Genomic DNA, 8,976 nt, shown 5'->3' on the forward strand with positions numbered 1-8,976 from the left:
GTATGTGTGCCTGTATGTGTGTGGTGTGTATGTGTGTCTGTATGTGTGTGGTGTGTATGTGTGCCTGTATGTGTGTCTGTATGTGTGTGGTGTGTATGTGTGCCTGTATGTGTGTGGTGTGTATGTGTGTCTGTATGTGTGTGGTGTGTATGTGTGTCTGTATGTGTGTGGTGTGTATGTGTGTCTGTATGTGTGTGGTGTGTATGTGTGCCTGTATGTGTGTATGTGTGTGCCATTTTTTTAAAAATCTTAAAGCTTAAAACAAAACAAAACAAAAAAAAAAGGAAATTTTGCAATGAAATGTCACTCACTTAACACCACTTCTATTTTTCTCATCATGAATTGAAAAGGTTCAGAAAAAAAAAAAAGGTAGAAAACTTAAGTGATCAGTGTCAACACTTGAGTAGAAATCCCTTTTGTGTCAAGCTAACGAATCCCTCCCTCTCCTCCCCTTTCCCTCTCCCTCCCTTTCCTCCATTCAAGTGTATATTTTCACTCCCTTTCTTTATTTTTTTTTTTTTTTTAAACAAAAAACTTTTTTTTTGTTATGTCACACACTTTTTTTTTTCTGTTAAAATAAGTTCAACTAGATCCATATATTTTTTAAAAATTAATTAATAATTGATTTATTTTATTTAAAAAAAAAAAAAAAACTAATAAATAAATTTTTTTTATTATTGTCAATTTTTACAAATAATTGATTTTCTTTTTGTAAAAAAAACTTTTTCTGTCTCTTTTCATTTTATTCTATTTAATTTGTTGTATTGTGTGTGATTGAAAATAAAACAAAAGTAAAAAGTAAAAAAAGAAAAGGTTTCTCTCTCAAAAAAAAATTAATAATAAAATTGACAACAAATAAATATGTCAGCCATTTTGACTGCAGTGATTGTCTTACAAGTTTAGGTTTAAGTTAAAAAAAAAATTTTTCTTTTTTTGTTTTTAATTCATAAAATTTTCATGAGGAAAAAAACCGTAATGAGAAGATCTGATAAATATTTCAAACAATTTAATAGTTGACGTGGAAAAAGAAAAAAAAAAAAGAAACATTGAGAAAATAAAAAGAGAAAACTTTGAAGTGAAAAATTTTTTCTCTTTTTAACCCATGGGTCAAAGGGCAAGGGATTTTCAACAAAGAATGACAAGATTTATTCATTATTATTTTTTTTTTTTTCATCCTTTTTTCCTTTCTTCTTTCCTTTTCCTTTTTTTTTTTTTTAAACTCTTCACACTCACTTCCAAACTATCTTTTCTTCATTTTTTTTTTTTTGTTAAATCTTGTTTACCTTTTTTTTTTTTTTTTTAAATTTGTGGGTAAATAGGTTTTGAAATGAAAAATGGTTAAACTAACTAAACTTTTTAGTGTTGTATTTGCATTAGTAAAAAATGTGCGTATGTGTATATGATGATATAAAAACCTTTTTGTGAGATGGACAAAAAAAAAAAAAAAAAAAGATAAAAATCCCAAGAGAGATTATTTGTTCTCAACAACATGTGTGTGACGTGTTGAGTAGTAAAAATCACTTTTCAAACATTTTACTATTAACTATTTTAAAATTCTGTTTTTAATTAAAACAAAAAAAAAAAAAGGAAAAAGAAAAAAGGAAAAAAGGAAAAGATAAAAAAGAGAAAAATTTAAATCAAATAAAAACAAATGATGTTTACAATTTTAAACTTATTTTTTTTATATTAAATTTTACTGGGGTCAAATTATTATTATTATTATTATTATTATTATTATTTTATATTATTAATTTGAATAAATATAGCAGAAGAATGATAGTTTTACTATCAAATGTGACATAGATTAAAGATTTGTATGTGATTAGGTTATTTTTTACTTTAAACATAACAAATAAACAACATTGTTTGTGAAAAAGAAAATAAGAAAAAGTACCACCATTTTGTACCACCACCACCACAACTACCATCATCATCATCATCATCACCATCATCACCATCATCATCATCAAATGAAAGTTTATCCATTAGTGAAACACTAAAAAAATTTTATTATTATTATTATTATTATTTAAACACAAAAGAGTAGTAAGTAGATAAATTGAATAGAAAAAAAAAAATAAAAAAAAATAAATAATAATAATAATAATAATAATAATCCAAATCAAGTGCATTTTCATTTGATTTTTAATAAAAGAACAATTTGAAAATGCTAAGAGAGAGAGAGAGACCCAAAGATCCTCCTTTTCACTTTTGAAACACTCTTGGGAGGTTTATCTATGCCCCGTTAAATTACCCCACCTTCTTATTTTAGAGGGAGGATTAATATACACCCTTGTTTTCATCCCCTGGTGGAATTGTCGGAATTTTATGATCCTTTTACAATATGCGTTAAACTCTATCCCTCAGGATTGCCATCCCAACTTCATAGAGATTATCTTTTATTATAATAAGCTGAAGGGTGTACAGATGGAGAGAAATGAAACCGTGTATGGTGTATGTGTGTGTACGTGCGTGCGTGCGTGCGTGCGCGTATGTATACATGTAGAGAGAGAGAGAGAGATGGAGGAGAGGTAAAAAGATGAGAAACAAGCAAAAAGAGAGAAAGAAAGGGGGAGGGGAGGGGTATAAAGGAGTAGCGGAAAGGAGGAGTAAGTGAAAGAGAGAGAGAGAGAGAGAGAGAGATGTTTTTCTGTACTGCCCGTAAACCTTTCAAACTTTAATTTGTTATGCATAGATTCAGATAAATCGGCCTTATATTTGGCTCTTCCATTAAAAAGTTTTCCCGGTAAATTTTCACCTTGTAAAACTTTCCTTTACCCGGTTAAAATAAATGTTTTAAATAAAAATTTTTTGTTATCATCAAAAAATTTTAAATTTTCCCTAATAAAATAAACCATTAAAACTTTTCTTACTTACTTACGTTTTTCAATTTTTTGTTTTTTTTTTTTTTTTTTTTTTTTTTCGATTTTAAGAAAGCGTTTAAATTAATATCACCTGAGAATCATTTTGTTAATTACGTGTCATTAAATTCCTTTTTTTTGGCGCGAAAAATTATACGATGTAAACAAAAAAAAAAAAAAAAAAACTTTCATTCACCGCCGACTATAAATAATTTTCATGATTTTTTTAAAAATAAATAAATAATAGACGTTTTATTATAAATAAAATAATTTTTATTTACGTTTTTTCTTATTAATTAAGACAAAAAAAAAAAAAAAAAAAAGTGTGTCACAAAGTTTTAACCCATCATTTGTCTCACGCATATTTTGAAGTATGTAGTTTTTGAGTGTCGCGTGTGATGAGAGAATTGAAAAGTGGAAGCAGACGGTATACTAAACGCAAAAGTTTTAAAAAGAATTTACGTGGCTTTAGTAAAAGGAAAAAAAAAGTAAAGGCGGGGAAACAAATAAGGGTAGAAAAAAAATATATATATATATAAATATATATACGAATAGAAAGAACGTTACTGAATTGTTAATGAAGATTTTGCATGTTATTACTTTTCAAACTGGATGGAGGATTACCCCTTTTTTTGTTTTTTTTTTTTTTTTTTTTTTTATTTTTCCGTTCTAAATCTGTTCTCTATGATAACCGGTGTGTGTGTGTGTGTGTGTCTCTCGCGTGTACCGGAAATTTGAGGGTCATTTGACCATCCGTTCGCTTAAACTTTGTAGAAAGGGGAGGAGAGAGAAGGGAGATAAATTCAATAATTGTTGACGCATCTCTTTTTTTTATTCTCTCTCTTTCTCTCTCTCTTTTTTTTTGCATCATTTTTACTTTTCTGTATATTTATTTATTTTTTATTAAAAATAGTAAAAATAGTAAAAAAAAATAAAAATTTATTTATTTTAAACAAAGCAAGGTTTTGAGGTTTTTTTTTTTTGTAAAGGTTGGTAAAACCGTTTGGGAACAAGTAAAGATGGTCGGGACTCTGAATGCTCATTTTAAAATTTTATGCTTATGAATATACACTTGGTTTAATCCCCTTGTTAATCCCATACCGAAGATGGAGATGTTACACTTGCTAAATTATCTGCTAAAAATATATTGTAATCCGGGGAGATTAACCGGAAAATGTCGGTTGAAATATTTTAGAAAATAATAGTCTTGTGAATATTCCGATGTGAATTTTCTTTCCCCCCCCCCTTTTTTTTTCTTTTTTTTTTCGAGTTACTACCCAAAAAATTAATTTCCTATTTTGGATAGATTATCGTCGTTGTTATAAACTTATTTTTCATCTCTCTTCTCTCTGTTTTTCCCTTACAAAATTATTATTATTATTATTATTTTAAACCGTTTCCTTGCTTTGTTGACTCTTTTGTTTATTAAAATATAATTTCCATAAAGTTTATCTTTTCTTTTTTTTTTGTTTACAGGTGAAAGATAGTGCCACGTGATCGAATGAGTGATTTTTAAACCCGCGACAACAATTTCGGATTCATTTTTAAAAGGAAGTGATTGATGAGAGATAGAGATGAAGAGGGAGGAGGAGGAGGAGGAGGCGGGGGTAAGTACCATGAATATATTTTTTTTTTTAATCGTGAAAAAAAAAAAAAAGGAAAATTTTTCTCCCCGAGATTTAGTTTTTTTTTTGTTCGTGTTTGTTTGTTTTCATTAAAGGGAAAGTGGCGTTAAAACAAATTTTTATTTTTATCATGGGCTGTTTTTAGATTATCATTTCTATTAATATTAATTTCAAAAGGGTTACGAAAACATAAACATAACATTGAAAGGAAGCTTGAATTTTAAGGGTTGATACATGAAGGGATGAGACTCGAGGGATTTACTTCAATGCTAATCGACTGATAATAAAGAGGGTTTACATTTAATTTATTTTAAATCATTTTTTTCTTTTTTATTATTATTATTATTATTATTTTTTTTTTTTATAACTTACATCTGGATGATTTGCAAACTACTGCCACGACGACGACAATGTTGTCAAATTGTTTATTTATTTATTTATAATTTTAATCCAATGAATATTTTTTTTTTTTTTTTTTTTTTTGATTTTCGATCCGTTCTGCCTCTTTATTATTTTTACAAAAACTTTTTCTAACTTTTTTCATTCATTTTAATCATCATTATCATCATCATCATTATTATTATTGTTATTATTATTTTAAATACGGCGATGAATAATATTAATATTTATTCGTTGTAAAATTTTATCGTTTAACCGTTTTCATCATTATTATCGTCATTATTAGTATAATCATAAAAATTTTATGCGTTTGTTGGAATTTTTCCGGCATTTCTTTCAAATTTTTACCCTTTCCCCCCCCTCAACCGTTTTTTTAAGGATGAATGTTTGAATATCGGTAGTGGTGGTGGTGGTGGTGGTGGTAAAGAATTAAGGGTCGTTTAGAATTTTGGTACGGGTTTTTTTTTTTTTTTTAAATATTCATAAAATTGTTTTTTGGTGATTGATATTATTATTAGTTACACTTATTATTTGTCTTCTGCTTGGAAAAAAACGTTTGTTTTGGCATCGTTCAATGATTGATTTAACGTTGTTGACATTTTACGCATGCGTTTTTTTTGTGTATTGTTTGATGCGTTTAAATTTGTAAGCCCCCCCCCCAAAAAAAAAAAAAGAGGGAAAAAAAATTTGGAACAGGAAAAAAGCGTTTCTTTTTTTTTTTATTTCGGGAAAAAACGTAATGATAATAATAATAATAATAGTTTCATATATTTAATATTACAATATTTTATTTGTGTGGGTGTGTTGGGAAATGAACGGTCATTCAAATGACAAAATCCGCCAAAAATTTTTTTTTTGGCAAAACTTGACGTTGGCTCTAAATTTAAATATTGGTCTTGTGTGCGAGTTTTACATTATTAATAAGAATAAATGAATTTTCGTTTTGGGTGATATTTTTTTGTGTCCGCAAAAATTTTAAAAAATTTAAATTTTGATGTTGGTTTTTCGTTAAATTTTTTTTTTTTTTTTCCTTTTGTTTTCATAAATTTATTCATTTGTACACGAAATGAAAAAAAAAAAAAAAAAAATGGAAAGTCGTAGGTACGAAGGGTAAAAATGTAGGAGGCAAGCAAGCAAAAAAAAAAAAGGAGAAAAATTTTTTTTTGTTTTTTCCGAAACGTTTTATAATTATCATTATTATTAATATAATTAAAATTATTATTATTATTATTATTATTATTATTATTATTATTATTATTAAAATAAAAAAAAATATTTTAAATCATATTTAAAACGTTTAGCTTACGTGAATTTAACGTAAACGCCCATTTTTAAAATTATTTAAAAAAAAAAAAAAAAAAAATTTTTACTCATCGTTCGCGAAAAAAAAAAAAAAAAAAACAAAAAGTAGAGAAAATTATTAACGGAAACCGGAAAAGGAAAAATACGAGAAGGAGGGAGGAGGAGTGCAGGGAACGGGAGGGAAAGAGCAAAACATGAGCTTTTGTTTTAACTTTTTAAATTCTAATTACGAGTACAGTAATAACATGGAAAGCTGATTATTCTCTGTTCTCGTAAAGCTTTTCAAAGTCAAATAAAAGCGAAAAAGGAAACAAGAGTAAAAAAAAAAAAAAAAAAAAATTAATATCACTTAGCGGCAATGAAAAACTTTTTTATAGCTCAACCGTAGAAAAGCGGAAGGAAAAAAAAAAAAAATCGGAGTAAAAACGAAACAAAAAAAATAAAAAAAAAAACCCGAAATTTTTTTTTCCTCTCTCTCTCTCTCTTTCTCTCATTTCGAGCTCTTTTTTTTTTTAACTTTTTTAATAAAATAATTACGAGTTGAGGTAAAATGAAAACGTTGAGATTGACGACGAACCACGATGACGATGATAATAATGATGATGATAAGTGAGAGTCACGTCATAAAAAATGTGAAAAAACTAATTTTACAGCGAGAGAGAGAGAGAGAGAGAGAGAAAGCGGAAATGAATGACGTACACCGTAAAAAAAAAAAAAACAATTCGTTTACGTTGACGAGATGTAAAAAAAAAAAAAACCTTTAAAAATAATAGTGTTGATAATGATAATAATAACAACGACATTTTAAAACTAATTTTAAAATTTATTAAATAAAGAAATAATGATAATAATAATAATGAAAAGAAAGAGGAAGAAAGTAATAAGGGGGAAAAGGTAAAAAGAAGAAAAATTACGGTAATAATAATATGAAAATAATAAAAATGACAAAACGAGAATGAAATAATAAAAGAGAGAGGGGGAAAGAGAGAGAGAGAGAAGGGGGGAGAGAGAGGGAGAAAGGAAGGAAGGGAGGAAGGAAGGTAGGAAGGAAGGAAGGAAAAAAAAGAAGAAGAAGAAAAGGAAAATTTAACTTTTTAATTTTTCTTTTCTAAAAATTTAAGCATCATTTTTATTAATGTCTTAAGGGTAGAAAATTATCTTCCCTTAGTTTAAAAATTTTATTTTCTAAGCCTTTTACCCTCTCTACCTATTCAAATAATTTTCTACTTCCTTTTTTTTTTCTTCTTTTTTCTTTTTCTTTCCTTTCCTTTCCTTTTTTTTTTTTTTTTTTTAATACTTAAATAGACTTCAATAAAAAAAAAAAAAAAAAAGTTTTTTAAATGAGAAAAAAAAAAAAAAATGTAAAACTATGTTTCGACGAGCTGAACAAAAATATTAAATTAAAAAGAATTTAAAAAAATATGCGTGAAACATTAGCGATAACGTAATAAATATTATTATTATTATTCTTTGTTTAATAAATATTATTATTATTACTGTAAAATGGCGGCGCTCAAACGAGTACGTACTCGAACGATAAAAAAACAAAGCAAAACGGTTAAATTGTAATTCGAATGACGACGACTTAATGATCGACCAATCGGATTCGATCTCCAGAATTGCATTCAATTTTTATAGGACGAAATAAGTCCCACGTGATTAATGTCGTCATCAATTGCGTTTTTAACGTTTTTTTTTAATTTTAAAAAAATGTCACATTTCTTAATGATTCTGTTAAAATGATTTTTTAAATTTGGAAAAGAGCGCGAGTCGTTTCCGTTTCTGTTTTCGTTTCTGTTTCCGTTTCCGTTTTGTACATTATAATGAAATGTCGTGTTAACAACATCTAAGACGTTTAATAATTGATTTTCTAAATTATAATTTGACAGATGGACATCTCAACGGATTTGTTTAATTTAATACGCGGCGTAATAAATTTCGAATAATTTAACGTGTAAGTAGTAGAAACACGTTTTGCGCCATAATTAAAACGATTTAAAATAAATTAATAATAATAATCGAATCGATGAAAACGTAACGATTTTGTAAAAGAAAAAATAAGAAAAAAAAATCAAGTTAAAGGGGGAAGGGGGAACGGGGAAATAGAAGAAAAGTTGAAAAAAGTAAAAAAAAAAAATAAAATAAAATAAAAAAATCTTAAAATGAGAGAAAAAAAAAGAAAAAAAAAAAAAAATTTAAGGCGAGTTGTCGTCATCTCAAAGTCTAAATTTAAGTTAAAAGTAATTAGAGCTTAGATTGTCGGCCGATGTTTTTCGAGAGCGGAAAATCCCATGAGAAGCTTCGTTGTCAGTTTTTCCCTTTTATATTTTCCTTCCTTTTTCTTCTTTCCTTTTTTCCCACCCCCTCCCACCCCATTCATCCTTTTGCCCTTTTTTTTTTTTCTTCTTCCTCTTCTTTTCCTTTTTTCTACGATGATTTCTCTCTCTCTCTCTCTCTCTCTCATATAAACATTCGACGGTTAAACGATATTAAACGAAATAAAAGAAAATGGTAAATTTTTCATAAAATGAAATTTATCGTTATTATTATTATTATTATTATTATTATTCATTCGCATAAAACAAACATTTTTCGGTAATGAAAAATTGTTAAAATAATACAATAAAATTCCACCTGTTTAATTGCTACATGCATCTAAACAATATGGAACCCTCTTTTTCTTTTTTTTTGTAAACAACCCTAAAACCGCACAAACACAAACAAACAAACACACGCACGCACACCTGTCATCATCATAAAAGTAAAAATCCAAACTAAAGTAGACAAAC

This window comes from Pediculus humanus, genomic scaffold (assembly GCF_000006295.1).
Source record: "Pediculus humanus corporis 1103172108194 genomic scaffold, whole genome shotgun sequence".
NCBI classification, from domain to species: domain Eukaryota; kingdom Metazoa; phylum Arthropoda; class Insecta; order Psocodea; family Pediculidae; genus Pediculus; species Pediculus humanus.